This window comes from Spermophilus citellus (assembly GCF_964194105.1).
Source record: "Spermophilus citellus genome assembly, chromosome: 14".
Lineage (NCBI taxonomy): Eukaryota > Metazoa > Chordata > Mammalia > Rodentia > Sciuridae > Spermophilus > Spermophilus citellus.
Genome location: NC_138194.1, coordinates 93124040 through 93142349, shown reverse-complemented (window position 1 = coordinate 93142349; position 18310 = coordinate 93124040).

The following is an 18310-nucleotide window of genomic DNA, read 5'->3' as shown; positions in this document are numbered from 1 at the left end:
TTATACTTCAATAAAAACTGAATTTAAAAGATATACACAAAAATCATATATTTCAGGTAAGTGCATGGAAAATTTATATCCACATATATTGACCTTATAAAGAATGGCATAGAACTCATGAATGTAAATTTCCTACAGGTTGTTTCTCAATGCCAATATGGGAAGGGTTCTTCTATTTCATGGAAATCCCTTAGCACTATGTCAATGTCTTTTATGTGAGAACTATTTGTTCTTATTTCTTACCTACGATGTGTTAGGGTATGTTCCCATACTAGGCCACAGTTTAGAAATGCTTGGAAACCAGAGATTCAGAGTCCATGTCAGATTTATTTCTATCCCACTTCTCCCCACAGACACAACCCCCAGGACCTGACTCCTGTACATAGACTGCCCTTGTGGATGTATTATTTTTTATATCTAATCCATGCCATCTAAACTTTCAAGAGTGCTGGCCTGTTGGTCCAATCAAGCTGTCACAACAGACTACAGACTGGGTGCATTAAACAACAAACGAATTACGCCTGTTCTGGAGGCTGAAGTCTAAGGTCAGGATGCTCACAAAGTTGATCTCTGGTAAAAGCTCTCTTGCTGGCTTGCAGATGGCCATATTCTCACATAACCTTTCTTCCATGCCTTGAGGATGAAAAAGGATTTTAGGTGTCTCTTCTTAGGAAAATACTGATCTGTTGGAATAGGACCCCACCTTTCTGACCTGATTTAACCTTAATTACCTCTTTAGAAGCCCTGTCTCCAAAAGTAGTTACATTAGGACTTCAGCATATAAATTTGGGGAGTGGAGCACAATTCAGTATATAATAGCTTCATTAGCTGAACCCCTTTGTCAATCCACCTTGGCACCTAGAATTCTCTACTCACACCATCTTTGTTTCCATGGAATTCTAGTGGCATTATTGATCCTGGTCCCAGGGTTTGGACTCACATCTGTCTTGCTTTAATTTTCTCCTCAGTCTGACCTTCTTAGTCACTAATTGGTGAAGTCCTTAGAAAGAATCCTAACCATTCACAACCCTATATATGACACCAGCTCTAGGATTCTCTATTTTATAGTTCCTGTGTGTGTGTGAGTGTGTGTGTGTGTGTGTGTGTGTGTGTATTCTCCTTTGTGAGATATCTATTATCTGTTTTAGATTTTTTTGTTAGTCATTTCATATGGGCTCCCCCTTCCAAAAAAAAAAAAAACAAACAAACAAACTAATTTTCTACAAAATCCTTTACCAAAAATCATGAAACTTATGAGAAAAATCAGGTTGGAGGAAGATGACTCAAAATGAAAAAAAAATTTTATCAGAACCCTAGTATAACTACTCTAATTGGGGTAAAAGAGTGCACAGTTAGTTTTCTATTGGTATCTGCATTATGCTTTATAGTTAGATTTGTAGTCTTGAATATGGGGCTTACACCTTCTCCTTAAAGATGTAGGGCTTTGGAGGTCATTTGCTTCTTACAAAGAACATAATGACCAAAATTTAAAAGTCTGGTCTAAATGTGTAGCTTGCTTCCTCCAGCCATTTTTTTTAAATGCACTAGGAAATGTCTTTGTAAGTTTTTATTTCCACTGTGTCCTTCCCTGTAGGTTAACATAGTGGAAAGCCTGCAGTTCTGGAAACCATTCAATTAGCCACCACTTGCACTAAAGAAGGTCTCTTCTATAGATTTTCAATTTTTACTTCAGATCTTTCCCTTTAATTGTGAGATAATTTGCCCTTGATTGCTACAAAAGATTCACATATTGAGAAAATTGTGCACAGATCAACACAACTTTTATACTTTATTGACATCATCTCCCTATTTACCAACAGCCTGTCAGATAATTTCTGCCACAGAAACACTCATTATAGCTGAACAGAGCACCGTAAACCCTCAGGGCCTCCTCTCTCAGGATGCTCCTTGCCACCTTCTTCTCTTAAGTCTCTGTCACCAGAGCATGCAGGAGCAAAAAGTTCACCTTTCTCTGCTTGACAGGCAATTAAGAAATGCATCATTCCGAAACCTAAAAACTGGGATAAGGAATTTTAAGGCAGAAGTTGGAAGACAGTGTTCACGACCCCAGCAAGGATTCGTTAGCTGCTATATCCAGTTTCTGTGCACTCACTAAACTTGTTTGGAGGATAAACAACTTATCAGGAAGTCAGCAATAGCAAGGGATTTTCCATGGGTGCTCAGTGCTATCCCTTATGTTACCTTACTCAGTTCCCCAAGCAGTGGGCTGAGGTGGACCAGCTCTATGCTCTTTTGCTGATCAGGAAAATGAAGCTCTTGAGGAATAGGGAAGACAAGCACGATGCATCCAGAGTGGAGAACTCATTCTTGCTTTTGATCCAGAAAGTCACTGCTACCCACCTGAGGTTCAAAGTATGGCCCTGGGATGTCTCCTGTCTTTTTTGTGTACTTAAGATTTCCTTTCCTTGGACCTGTCCAAGTCCTTTTTAAAATAGATGAACTTTTCCAAACTTCCTTAGTTGTAATCCAACTTTTCTCTAACATGTTGCTTCTAGAATGATCTCCTCATTTTGAAACAGTCCATTGAAAATGCAAATGACACCATCCAGTGGCCTAATTGGGGGTCAGAGGAATTATAACTGCCTTAGATTTAGTGGCTTGAGGCCCCAGTTTTCTAGAAGGTGATACTGGGCATAGACACATAGTCTCATGATAGGGGATCTACAATTATCAATTATTTTTCACAATTGCTCAAAATCATGCAACAATATGGCAGAGCAACATTTGAGAACTGTTGTGTGCGAATCTAGATTGTATGCTTATTTAGCAAAAGCACACTTCCCCTCACATTTGCAACACAACTCCCAGCCTTGAAGTGTCACAGCTGATTAGTGGGATGGGAGAGAGCCATGGCAAAGATTGCATCATCTAAGGTAATCCACACGTGTCTCCGTACAGGGACAGTTTCTTGGCAAGACTGGAATTGGGGAAACCTGGTGACACTGGATGTTGAGTAGGTCAGAAAAGAGAGAGAGGGGCTCAGAGATTTAACTGGACCCTGAAGAAATGAGACTGAGTTATGAGTGGGAAACTGGATAAGGCAATCATTTTCTCGTTTCTCAACCTCATCACCACAGTTATAGATCATTTTAAATTCATTTTATCCATGCCTCAATTTTGCCCATCATCCCACAGTCTCCATCTAACTATCCTGTCTCTAGTAATGATTTTATTTCTAAATATTATAGAAGCAGTCATTCTTCCTGGACCATAGGGTGAAATTACAATGAAGTGAAACTTGCTGTTCTTGGCCTTTTCCCCCTACCCTGAATACATCATACACAATCCTGCTCAAAGCTTTCACTATTCTTTCTCATCCATATCCTTGAATTGCTGCAATAAATGAATAAATAAATAAAACATCTCTCTCCATGTCAGCCCAGTGGTCCTAGAAGCAGCGTTCCCACAGCCTAATCCCAGTGGGCCTTCCCTAACATCCCTTTGGGATTGTACTCATAGTGAATCATCTTCGAATCTTCTGGGATCTGCCTTCTCCTCTAAGGCTCCTTGAAGACTTTCCCTTCCATTTGCCAAAGTCCCTGAGAACTTAGGAAATTCAGCAAAGCACCCATTCATTCCAAGGAAAAGATTTTTTTTACCTCTTCTTCTGTTGAAGCTAAACTTTTCTTCTTTCTCACTTTCTAAGCATATATTTCTGTAATTCCTAAAAATGCCTACACATAGGCATTATTTGAAAGTTTGAAGCTTTTTCAGTGAGTCACAGCATGTTCCAGCCCTCCCTTTCCTTCATAAAGTTTTTAAGAGTGAAATAGAGAAGTGTATAGAACAAACTATAATTCTAAACCCTGTCTGACATTAGCCGTATGATCTTGACCAAGTTATTTGACCTCTCTAAATTTCTAACTTTGGATCCCCAAAATGGACAAATAGCCTTTGAAGCACTGATGTAAAATGCTTAGCACAGTATTCTGTGCCTGTGGGTCAGACTCCCCAAATGTTGACTTCTCCTGTTTGGATTCATGAGCTCATCACATTTATTACGGACTCTCCCCTCACTTTTTTATGAAGCATTCAGCATATCCCAGACTTATGTGTAAATCCTGGCTCTGCTACCCCTTGGTTGGGTGGCTTTGGACAAATCACATACCCTCAGAGTCAAGCTTATCTACTGAGTAGGGATTAAAATGGCTACTTCTCTAGCTTTTATGAGGATTAAATGGGGTCATTTATGTGAAGTGCTTCCTCTAGTGCATGGTAAAACTGCATGTTAAGTAGTAACCATAAATAGTTCCTTTTCCTCCTCCTTCTCCTCCTCCTTCTCCTTTTTTGTCTTCTAATTATCATTAACATTTAAACATTTTTATTATATTACTACTATTACTGTGATACAGTTGTGATCAAAGTACAAGATTCTCAATCTCACTCTCATTGTGCTTCCTAGCCTTCTTGAGTTTGCTGAACATGGAGCCTGTTCTACAGTATTTGGGGCTATTTCCAATCACTGTACCCATCTTGGAAATGGCAGTGATGCTATCTTAGACTGAGACAAATAGCCCATTTTCATATTCATTAATTACTCTTGAATGCAACCAGCCTGCCTTGAATTCAGATATCTCTAAATCTGTATTAGATGAACAAGGCTTCCATTTAGTCATGATTAACATGAAAGTCTTCCCGTCTGGTTGGTTGATTTAGTGGGGAATTTTGCCTCTAAGTCACATCTGTTCAAACAAGCAATATCAGTCGCTGGTTTATCCAGACCACTGTTTCTTTTCCACCCTAATAGGCCAGAGCACACAGACTTCCCAACATCAAATAGACTCATGAGGGCCACTTGCATTCCTTGCTTAAAGATTTGTGGCAATAACATACTCTAGACCATAAAACTGGATCAAGGTTAACTATGGCAGCTAGGAAATGTCTGCAATTGATGGCATGTTTCTCTATGATCTTCTTCCAGTTGCCTTATCATACTGGAAAGGGCAAGAAGTCAAGACACATTGGAGTTGTATTTGAGTCTGAGTCATGTGATTAGAGTGTGACCTCTTCTTTCTGTTTTAGTTTTCTCGTCTTTAAAAATGGGGCTGACACTACTTGGGTCATTAGATGTGAGACTCACAAATGCTTTATGTGGACCTCCAGCATGGTATTTGTCACATGGCACATGCTCAGTAAATTATAGCTGTTATTATTATGGTTAGCAAAATAATTTATCTTACATAGAAAGGCAAAGGTGGTACTTACCTTCCAAACAGCTGTAGAGTGTTCTGGTTCCAAATCTCAAGTGTGGCTGTCATTCTTGCCAGCCTGAATGTTCAGCACTTGCCATCACTTGTCAGATTCCTGATGCACCAGCTCTGCCATCCTCAGTCCTCGAGAGCAGATGAGGCTGGTAATAGCATGAACCCATCTGCAGAGACTTCTACCCAAGCAGAGGCAGACTTCTGTTTCCTTGCCTCAGCCTCTCTGCTTCTCATTGTGCATTCAGTCATCATACAAAATGGGAAGCTCTGTTATGCTCCTAGTATGTGTGTCAATAAATTGTATTACATTCAGTGGCATATTCTTAGGGTTTTCCAGAGAAATAGAATCAATAGAAACAATGAGAGAAAAAAAATATATATATATAATGTAATACATGCACACACATACACATGTATACAAAACACATATTTATTATGAGAAATTAGTTCATTGTGATTATGGAAGATGAGGAGTTTGATGATCTGCTATCTTGGAGCTAGAGACACAGGAAAATCAGTGGTATAATTCAGTCTCAGTCTGAAGACCTTTGAGCCAACAGAGTTGATGGTGTAAAATTGAATGCTGGAGAATATGAGATAAAAAATAAATATAAAAAAAATCAGCTCAAGCAGTTGTTTTGTTCTGCTCATGCTTTCCAAGCTATTGAATGTTGCCCACCCATGTTGGAGAATGCAACCTACTTTACTGAGCTCACCAATTCAAATGCTAATTCATCCAGACACACCCTCACACCAGCATTCAGAAATAATGCTTAATCTGGGCACCTTGTAGCCCAGTCAAGTTGACACATTACAATTAACTCTTATACCTCATTCTTTAACTACTTATAAATTTATCAGCACCACTAGGGAGGGTGAATTAATCAATCTATATTCAAAATCTGGTTGTTACAATATCCTTTGCATCTCACCTCCCCTGTCCTCTCCTCTAATCCTCAGTACATGTTGATGAAGTGATAAAATTTTATCATGCTCTCTTTCTTTCCTGATCTGTCTTCCTGGTCTTTTGAGCCCCAGTTTTGAGGGTTGGCAGTCACATTAATAGAAGTGAGAGCTTCCAAAGTTGAATACTGTTCAAGTCATTATCCCACTTCCACAATTTCTTGAGCCTCTTCTTCGGCTCACGGCAAATCCATGCATGCTGGTAGAATGTGGACTCAGTTACCACCCATGTACAGGTCATATCAGAATTTGGATTCATGCCCATTCTGGATTCCTGCTGTATGAATTTTTAAAGCCACAGGCAACTTACAGGACTGATGGTGTCTGATCCCTGATGATGACACATCACTGTCTTAAACACAGCTGCATTGCCATACCTATGAGTACTGAGTTATAAAGCTCTTACATTGTGCAAGATGTTGTGATTGGTATTTCAGAAGCTTCATCTTATGAATAGCTCAAGAAAGTATGAACCATTAAAATCTTCCTAGTGATCAGAAAGACATCTGAGAGGTTAAGATATTTACCTAATACCACCCACTTAATAAGAAGAAAAAGCAAAGCTTGCTCTTTTGTAAACTCAAAGGAGTCTCTATACTCTATTGCCTCCGAAGATGAAAAATTTAGTATTTAAGACACAGTAAGCATTTGATATATGAGTATTATCCAATATGAAATGTGCCGCATCTGTAAAACCCTTGAAGAAAAATGGCTTGTCTTATTCTGATTTTTATTCTCATCATTGTCTCATAAATTCCAGGAAGTTAACTGCAAATACATGCCTAGTTGAGGAAATTTTGATGTTCCTCAGCTCTGAAATGATCACAAGCACATATTTAGTGTGCTTTTGTATATTGAGAGGTCAATTCCCAAGTGGAGAGTAGCCATGATATGCCTTTCATACTTCAATGAATAGAAAACCTCTGCTCAGGTTTGCTAGATCCAATCTCCATTAACTTCTTGAAACTCAGATTTGAGGAGCAATGAAAGAGTAAATAAAATGAAGTAAAAAAAATAGAATTGTTGGCTGAATATTTCTAGAGCCTGAGATGGTTAATTTAGCAAACTTCACCAACTGAGATGTACGTCTAACAATAAATATGCTAGTACATTGTGTTTCACATCAGTTTGCTGAGCTTGCACAAGAGGTCTTAAATGAAAATAAGATCAAAAGTGACAATACAGCAATCTAAAGTTGAATGGGTTTATTTGCCCTGTCAGCAAGACTTTTTTTTTGTAGGAGACGCTGTGTCTTTCCTTAGCCCTAAATACTACAAGCTTTATCCTTGGCCTTTGCTTTATATGCCAAATGTAATTAACATGAGAAAGTGAACCTGTTTGGAAAGAGAGAGGGTCAACTTAGAAGATATGAGGTTAGTTGGAATCCATGTCTTTCGTGAATTATTTATACTGTTTGATCCCAGTTTTAAAGGAGAAATACTGAACATCTTTTTTTCTGTTTTTTTTTTATTTGATTTTATTGGAGTGATTCAATAACTTTTTGTTTTTCAAAGTAACTATTTCTGGGTGTTTTCAAATAGCACTTTGTGTTATGTGGGGTGATTCAGTGAAGCAAATATGTATTCATATTTAGACCAGCATAATCAGAACCATTCTTAGGGTGATACTGAGTCACCCCACCAGGGATAAGAAGCAATCTTGAACTTAGAAATCACTGTGTATCTACAATTTAACTGACCCTGTCCCTAACTCACTGTGTAGCCTTACAAATTTGGTGTAACTTACCTGAGCCTTAGTTTCTATGTTGGGAATGTAGGATAAATACTGGCCACCTTGCAGCAATTGTAAGGTTGAGAGGACACCATACCCATATTGTAGGTGTTCCATAAATGGTCACAGTCTTTATGTGGCTCACCAGGCACTCATGTTTAGAAACAGTAATGTCATCTGTACTGCATGTAGGGAAGAACCAATAGGATAACCAAATGCCCCCCAATAGGTCCATTAAAGACCATGGTCTTGACGGCCACATCAATGTTTATAGCAGCACAATTCACAACAGCTTAACTGTTGAGCCAACCTAGATGCCCCTCAGTATATGAATGGATTTAAAAATGTGGCATATATATACATTGGAATATTACTCAGCAATAAAAGAGAATAATATCATGGCATTTGCAGGTAAATGGGTGGTGTTGGAAAAAATAATGCTAAGTGAAGTTAGCCAATCCCCAAAAAACAAATGCTGAATGTTTTAATATAAGGTGACTGACCCATAATGGAGTAGGTAGGGGGAGCATGGGAGGAATAGACAGACTCTAGATAGGGCAGAGGGGTAGGAGGGGAAGGGAGGGTGCAGGGGGTTAGCAATGATGGTGGAATATGATAGACATCACTATCTAAAGTACATGTATGAAGGAATGAATTGGTGTGAACATACTTTACGCACAGAGATATCAAAAATTGCGCTTTATATGTGTAATAAGAATTATAATGCATTCCACTGTCATGTATTTTAAAAATAAAATCAATTAAAAAAAGGAAATAAAGAATTATAAGGGATTAGAGAGAAAAAACAAAAAGACCACGGTCTTGGGAGAATTTCCTCTCTAGCATGTTCCCTTTCCACTATTCCCTCTCCACATCCTGCACCTCCTTGGAAATTGTTCATGCCAGTAGGCTATGCATCATAGAGTTCTCCAAGTTTCCCCTATCATCCAGCCCCTTCCTCTTCTCTAATATCCCCTTCCCTTCTTTGTATTTCAAAATCGCTCCTAAGCATTGTCTGTTCTTTCTAATCTTATTTCTCTTCCTAGGTGAATATTTCCCCACCTCCAGACTCCCCTTCTGCCCTCTCATATCTACAGGACAAGACTGAATAGTGTCTTCATCAGCTGTTATTATTAGTATTGATTTATTTATCTATCTGAAGAGCAAACAGAGCTCCTATGGAGGGGAAATAACTCCTTATATTTTCTGTTCCTTGTATCCAATTGGGCTTGACTCCTTCAAGGTACAAAACAAATGTTGGACGACTGACCGAAAGAACAAGTGAATCTTCTTGAAGTTACTCTTTATATTCCTCATACAAAAAGGTGAGCTCTAAGGATACATATGTATAATATGATTTACTTTAAAATGTATGGCTATCTACATAATTGGCCTTTGAATCTATTTATCTACCATGATTTCACTCATAGGATACTTCACAGGATAACACAATGAATTAATTTTTTTAATTAAAATTTCAAAAAAAATGACTTTGCTGTGAGATAAAATTTTCTATTGCTTAAAGGAGAGAGTGGCCAAGTATACATATTCATTCATTCAATCACTCATTCACTGTATACAAAAATTCACTGGTAACTACTACTGTGCATGAAAGTGGGCAAGGTGCTGGGAAAATAGCGATGTACTGTGGAGACAGAGTTATTTCCCTCCCCAACCTGCAATCATTGGGAAACAGATAAGGAAGGTTAATTACCAAACATATCTACGATAAAAATCAAACTGAGGTAAGTGCTTTGAAGGAAAATACAAGTGGCTGAAAGAAAATCTAGTCCTAGTCAAATAGGGTTAGAAAGGCTTCCCAGGAGAACTAACAGTGTTAAACACAGACAGATCCAGGCAGATAAATGGGTTGCAGGGGTGGTGGGAATAAGTAGCAAAGAGTTACAGCCGGAAGCAGCTTGGAGAGATGGAGGTGGTTTCCAAACATTACCTCGACTGAAATCCAAACCCAAAGGAAACAAACCCAACTCGGCTCTTTTGGAATGGCTCCCTGACTTCCATCAGCCTGCCTATCTGCTTTTCATTAGATGAACTACCTATATCCCATGGATATAATCAAATTTATTCAGAGCCCTGGGCGCTTATAGAAGATCTGCATTGAGTAGAGTCTGATCAAATAGAAAAAGTGCCTTTATATGCAAAACAGAACAAGAGGAATTCTTATACAGAAACTCCTATAATTTAATCAAGAAATCTGGTGTGCTGGCTTCTGCTTGGTCAGCCTGAATCCAGTCGCATAGATACCTTGGGCTGTATTCAGAAAATGTAACAACTGGGGGCTGGCTGTGTATTCAGGACAAAGGATATTGTTGGGAGAGCCAAGTAATGGGAAGAGCATTGAATTTCCAGTTACATCAGATTTTAGCCTCTATTTCAACAGCAGCCGGGACGGAACTGCTCCCCAGCCTTGTTTCCTTAGAGAGGATGGGATTACATGATGGGCTTTCTCTGGGTCCCTTCTTCTTTTAAATTTATAGGGATCATCTCCAAATGCTGGCAGGAAGTAAGACTGAGTCTTCACAGTGAGAGTGAGTTCAGTCATCTCAGGTGCTTGAGACAGACTGCAGCCTCTGAGAAAATACAGCCTTACATTTCCTCAGGGTTGAATTTACCCTAATGGTAAGTTCCTCAGTCTGCTCTTCCTAATGGGGAACTCATCCCATTATAGGTACTTGGCTGGAAATCGTGCTTTCAATTGATGAGGTGCTATGACACTGGTAGGCTGTTGTTCTTCAAATCATTGTAGGAAACTTAACTGTGGCTAATTAACAGCACTCCTGCAAGGGTGGTATAGAATCTCTCTTAACAGAACATATGTCTTGTTTAATTGAGGCCCAGATTACATTTGTTTTGTGGTAACAACACAATGCTATTTGTGCATATAGAGCTTGGACTCTCTAAGCCTCTAAACTGGGAGATCCATTGCAGGACATGACTGATTACACCACTCCACGCTTCCTTGGTGAAGCTGACCCATGTTTTGAGGATAGGGAACCCTTTTTGTGTGTGAGACTGTGGAGTAAGGAAAGATTTATTAAACTGGGCACAAAAATCACTACAAATTTTTAAAAATGCTAAGTTGGACTATATCAAAATTAACAACTTCTTCTATAATCAAAAGTCAGTATTAATGACATATAAAAATTACACATAACAAGAGAAAATACTTATACATATATTTCTTAAATTATTTATAGCTAGGATTTTTGAGAACACCTAACAAAGAAGAAAAAAATGATCAATCCAATAACAAGTTAGCAGAAAATTTGAAGGTAATATAATAAAAATATACAAATGGCCAATAAAGATATGAAAAAGAGTCCAATTTCATTAGCAATTCAGAAATTCAAAGCAAAACTTTCAATATGATATCAGGAGACTGGCAAAAATGGAAAAAGAGGAAAATAGAAAATGTGAAATATGAGGCAGCTGTGTAGCCAATAAATATTCCTACATTGTTTCATTGTAGAAATTAATGCAATGCTCTTTGAAAGCAGTTAATCAGCATTTGCTAACATTGAATTGCTTATTTCACCATGCACCAATTCCATCCCTAATTATATCATAGATTATATATATTATATATATATATATATATATATATATATATATATATATATGCAATATATGTATATGTGTATACATGTGTGTGTGTTTAATAAAAGACATGAGGTAGAATGCTCATAGCACTACTATTGATAATTGCCTAAACTAGATATTACTCAGAGGCCCATTAAGAGTGGATAAATAAATGTCAACATTGGCACAATGTACTATTATTCATCAATCAGAATCAATGACCTACAACTACACACACAAATATGAATGAATTTTATAAAATACTCTTGAGTATGACTGTAAAGGGAAAACCCTGCATGGAAAAACAGGGTTCTGACCAGTTCTGCTAACTGTCCTGCCCACTGGCAAGGCACACATGTTCACCAGACCTCAGTGTCTTTGGTGGACCGACGTAACTATGCCAATGTCAGGCACTGATTAGGAAACACTCAGGAAGTGGTTTTCTCTTCAACTGCTCTCCCCTCTTTCTTCTCTCCTTCTGCCTCTTTTCTATTATTTCTCTTTTCATCTTCTGGTTCTTTTTATGCCTTTTCTTTCTCTTTTAATGTAGCTGTATTTATTCTCCCTTTTCGTTGTTTTTACTGTTATCCTTAGCAGTAAGGATGTGCTGGCTATTTCTACCTAGTATCATTTACCTTTTCCCTTGTTAAAGGCACCACATATTGTGTAGGGGATTATCCCTCCCGCCATAGTGTCATGGAGAGATATTCAATCAAATTCCCCTGGATTTGTCCAGAAAAAAAAAAAAACTGAGCTGGGGACTCAAGCTAGGCCAGTTAAATGCTTTCTACTTCAATGGATTTTTACAAGCACTGAAAATAAATTGTGAATTCATCCCACCCTGAAGAGACTGCCCATCAGATCTCTCCAGCTATATCTCTAAGTCTACTCTGCTGCTCTTCCTTCTGGAAACGTGATTCTTCAGGTTTTCTTTTACTTCAACAAGCTACTCTGTCTTTTCTATGAATCTCCCCTTTTGCTTAAGTTAACTAGAGTATGTTCATGTAGCTCCCCTCTGAAATTCCCTGAGGGATTCACTCTTCTCCCACCCAGAAGTGTCTCCTTTACCCCAATTATAGCTGCTCCACTCCAGTGGACAATAGAACGTAAACACATGGAGCTAGGCTTTGCAGAACCAGACATGGGTGCCAATGATGCCTGCAAGCCCCAGGTAGAAAGAAGGAGGCCCAGTGTAGCATCATCCCCAGTGGCTCTCTTCTGGTGCTCTAGAGTATATAGAGAGATCATATCTAGGCATAAAACAAAGACTGAGGGGGAATCTGCTCACTCTTAAGTGCTCTTCTCAGAGGTCAGGCAGCAGTAATGGGAGTGAGCATGGAAGTTTGTATCCGGACTTCTCTATTATCCATGATCACTTTCACAGAGGGAGATGGGATTATTTTCAGGGTCCCTTGAGCTGCCTTCTCCCAAGGTGTTATTTATTACTTTCACCTTCTACTGAAGCTTCATTCTTTTGACCCTGTTCTTATACTTCCCAAACACAGACTCACATACCTCCTCCTCTAACACTGAGGTTTCTGCTAACCCAAGAAAAATAGCTAGGATTCTGGGATCATGGAAACCCTTGCTGAAATTGGAACCTATACCAATCAAGCTTTTAAGACCACCTTTCCCTTTGGGGATAAGCGTAGACCCATTTAACTTTAGCTTCTCTATGTAGGACTGGCTGTCTCAGTATAAAGCAGTACAGACTCTAGTTTTAATTTCACTGAGATGTGTTTTATACCTCCAAAAGCCATATACTTGTAACAGAGAATTTAAATACATTACAAACGGGAAGGACGGGTTTGCTTGGGAAACTTTACTAACTCAAGAGCTCTTTTCATCTCGGTTGTTTTCTTTTCCTCAATTTAAAGGAAATGACATTTTCTGGTGCAAAAGAATGAAACAGCCCTTCTTTGTTGGTGACAAGCATGTAAAGAACTTATGCTAGCTGCCTGCACATAAGCAATAATGTGACTGTTCTTTAAGCTCATTGCCTGAAATGGTCTAGGAAAATCGAAAGATAAATAGATCATGGTGATGGTATTACCATCACATCAAGATCTTATTTATCCGGGAGGACTGTTAATAGCTCTGTGCTTAGGACACAAGTTCAAAAGAATTTGCCTAGAAAAGACCCAGGGCTTTAAATATTCCCTCTGAAATGTGGGCTGCTGAAGTAGATTGCAACAGTCATTTGTCTGCTTATTAGTTTAGAGCATTTGTTGCACTGTAATTGCAGGGAAAGAAAGCCTCCCATCCACATGGCTGGTTCCACCAGTCACCAGAGCGGGTACTTCTCCCTGAGGATCAAATCGCTATTTGTTTTTTGTTTTGTTTTTCTTAACCTCCTGCAGAAGCTTCCAGTGTGATGGGCTATAACAACTAATAGATACAATACATCTTCTCTGAAGAACTTACAAAAGAAATCAATGGCTTGTTTTATACCCATTGTCTCCCCCAAATTCCCTCATCCATTTGCCTTGCCTGGGTTGGGCAACTTAAGAATGGCCACACTTCATAATAAAATGTTGGCTCATAAACATGGACTTGGGCTAGAAACTTTAGTGGGGACTCGTTTATTTATGGCATTAATTGTAGTCCTAGCTCAAAATAGGATAAAAGAACATCCAAAAAAGGAAGAAAATGAAACAATAAAACTGATAAAGTATGCATTCACACACAGTGTTACTCTGCAAAAGGCACAGTGGACTCATTGAAGCTATTCCCAAGCAGCAGAGCATAGACCAATGAGATTCCAGTTTGCAATAATCAAAACACCTTCTAACAGTTGAAACACCCAGTGATGGAAAACAATGCTTCACTTCATTCTGGGTATCTTCTTTCTCCAGAGCAAAAGCACGACAGAAGGTAAATATTCTAGAGCTTGAAGAAGGAAAGGAAAAACATACACGCAGGGGTCACATGAAGCAGCTGAGTGAAACAGAATAAATTATTTAGCCTCTGTGACTTTGTTTTGTCATCTACAAAATGATGATAATGCTTAACCAGATTTTGGAAGACTGAATGAACCCGTGTGTGTGCAGTGGCTAACATGATGTCACACATATTTTGTATTCAAAAAATGTCATTTTTAAATTTTTGATTTTATTTTCAGTAAGAGTGAACGCATAGATCCTGCTCAGGATGTGGGCCATTTGGCACTTAGCATTTGTCCCCAGGTCTCCTAGTGGAAGTTTAGAATCTACCTCTTCAGTGTCTCTTGGAGCTCAGAGTCTCTACCAAGTTAAATTCCTTTGTTTGATGCCCTCATGCAGATGTGGGAGGCAGAATTTCAGCTGGTGGCAATCTCCCGGAGCACTGGGACACTTCTTGCCACTGGGCAGTGTCTGGGTGGGATCTGTGTCCCTCTTCCAGCTTCATGCAGTGGCTTCCTGCCCTGATCAGAGCCATGGCAGTCATTCTTGAACTGAGTGGCGGTGGGGTCCCTCTCCCAACTTCCTTGTTTTAGAAGAATGCCTCTCTTACTTGGTCACTTCTTCACTGGGCAGCCTGGTCATCAGGCCCTTTAGCAAGTTTATAAGCAACTATTTTTGTTTTGAATCTTTTCTCTTAAAAGTCTCCTTATGACGTTTTCTGCTTGCTACCCTGAATCTGATTAGGATATATCTTGGGTGCCCCTATGAGTGCAAAATTTTAAGAAGATTAAAATTGACTACCGTTAAAAAGTATGGTGCATTTAAGAATGGGAGATAGCCTGTGAAAGATTTCCAATTTCCACTTCTTAGAATGAAGAAAATATTTGAAGTCAATTTATAATTTTGCACATTTGCAATTATTTTGCTTTGTAGGTTAACAGTTGTATCAAAATAAACATTCAAAGTATGTTATGAGGTGATTATGTGATTTATAAAAATAATTTTAAAGATAAATCATGCATATGATAAATGATGTTTGAGGAATAGCTAAAGAAAGCAGTGATTATCTTGGAATAAAGTAAAATTAAAGAGAGAAATTAGATAAAATATGGAAAAAATATGCTACTTTTTAAACAGAGAACCACAACAGTGTAGACATCACAAAGAGACTGACTTGGTTCAACATGAGAAAGAAATTTCTATGTCCTATAGTGAAAAGGCTGCCTTCAAAGAAGGTAAACATATCATTTAAATGGGGAACAAGCAGCCATTTTGCAGGGACAAATGACAAGGGATTCTCAAGTAAGAATCTGAATTAGAGAAACCTCATTGTCTTTTGCAAGTTTAATATCCTAGGATGCTATGATCCTTTGTATTGTGACTTGACTTTTCTCATTTAATTGATGTGTGAAAGCAATTTAAGCTCAACATTCCAGAAACAACAGATTCATAAATTGAGGCCTAGAGTAGCTCAATGATATTAGGGCAATTATTGTGCATTTTTGTACCATATATTCAAGTGTACGCATATGTATGAACATATATTCACAAAATGAATATACATGGTGTACATATGTGTTAGTGAGCAGAAGTGATATGCAGAAGCTTATCAATCATTTATGCAATCATTAACCTATCCATTTAGTCTCTTTTTTTATTATTTGACTTAAAAATTAGATCTGTGTAATCTGGAAGAGCTAACAATATACATGTAAATGAATATCATTAGTTACTGAAATAAATAGGGTAAAAATGTGTTTTATGTGTATGTTAGAAGTTCTATCAATATGATTCTAAAACAAGTGCCTTTTTCTGAATCCCCAATGTTTTCCTTACTCCTATAACACATATCTTGAGGGATACTCATTTCAGTATATTAAAAATATATATATATATTAAAAACAAAACAAGAAAATTGTGATTTATTTTAACTATTGGATGAAATTTTATGGCCTTGAACTATTTTAAAAATACTTTCTCTTAGCCAAGAAACTCTGGAATTTACAGTGATTTGTAGTGTCATATTAAAAGGGAGATTTTAAAAATATAATTTTCACAGGATAAGGTGGTGCCTGCCTGTCCTCCCAGCTACTTGGCAGGCTAAAGCAGGAAAAGTACAAGGTAGAACAGCCTAGGAAACTCAGGGAGACGTTGTTTCAAACAAAAATAAAAAAGGACTAGGGATATAGCTCAGATTCCTAGAATCCAGAGCATGTATATTTTTACACATTCACACATGTATACAAATATACATGTGGATGTACATATGTGTGTGTATAATTTTTAATTGGGCAAACTTTGACTTGCTAATTTTCCCATAGACCATTTAAGAAGCTTTTATGAGTACCTGACACAGTGCCAGGCAGAAGGCAATGAAGAATGCACATGCTTAATCTATGTTTTATTTTCTTCCTAATTCACTGGCAGGATCAATGAGATTATGGATTAAGTGATTTAATAATTCTAATTCATTATACAGACAGAAGCTGATGTTCACATCACAGTATGGATTTGGATTTCAATGATGTGAATACCAATTCCAGTTTCGACATTTCTTTACTAGGATTTGGGCTAATCGTCTGTGCTTCTGTTTCCTTAGCCATAAATGAGAGTAATAAAGCCAACAACAGTACTCGAGATTAAGTAACATGTGAAGGTGTTTGGAAACCAGAATGAATCGCATGTTTATTGAATCTATTGAAATCATAGGTCTATAGGGGAGTACAAGAGCCAGGAAGAGCTTTTAAAAAGTGTGCTCAGACTTTAAACATAAGACCTGGTTTCAATTCTCCTATTCTTTGGATGGCGCTGTCTATCTCAAGCTCCATCCAGCTGTGGGTAGGTAGGAATCTAGATTTGTCCCTCTGGCATTGTGCCCTGTATCTGAGACACCACTGCCTCGAGTGTGCTGCAGCTTGATCAGTTTGTAGAGTCCATTTTTCAAACCAGACAGATTCTCGCAGAACTGTGAACCCCCTTACCTGTCTCAATGTTACTGCTGGGAACCTCTCATATCAACACTAGCCGACTGAGGCCAGTTATGAGATGTCCTTTGAATGTCTTGATTGGAATGGCTGCAGAAACCCCAGGAGTACCATTTCCCTCAGCACCACTTCCAGGGTCCTGAGGTCTTTCCATGTGTGTGGTCAACATTTTATAGATTATCAAAATTGAATCCCTCCCAGGCTATCAAGTATAATATAACATTCCATAAGTGGGAAGCAGGAGGGGCTTTACAAGTCCCATATCATGGTGCAAATGGACAGTTATTTTGTCTGAATGTGTGTGCCTTCTCTATCTAGTACAATTAGCAGATTGGGAAGAAAATGGATGGTAAGTATGGGTTCACTTTGCGGTGGCATAAATCATGTTTAGAACCTTCTTAGAGTTCTGGGAGGCGCTGGAAAACTCCAAATCATTTACTCCCTGTAATTACATTTCCTCCTATTTGCTTTTGGGTTTGTCTGTTAATGGAGTCTCTTGATCTGCTTAACTGCCTCCTCTGTAATTAAACAGTCGAGGAAAGCATATGGATAATACTATGCTAATGATACAGTTTTAAAATTTAGGATGATTTAAAAGGAAATTTTAATCTTCTACTGAGTTTGGCCTCAAACTGCTCTGGTCATATGGTGTGTTTTCAGACTTATCACCTGCAATGGCTTCACAGTTCACAAAGCTAACTTCGCATCCAAAGAGTTTTAACCAGCACTTGCTCAGAAATAGATGCACCCAAATCTCCATTATGTATTCTAACTTTTTCCCATGACTGAATAGGTTAACATTTCAAAGGCAGGTACAGAATTTTCCTAAAGTCATGTACCAAGAATGTTGGAATGATGTGTTTCATATTCAAATTTATAGTTCAAAGTTCTGCTTGGTCTATGAGAAGAATGCTGTGTAAATCAG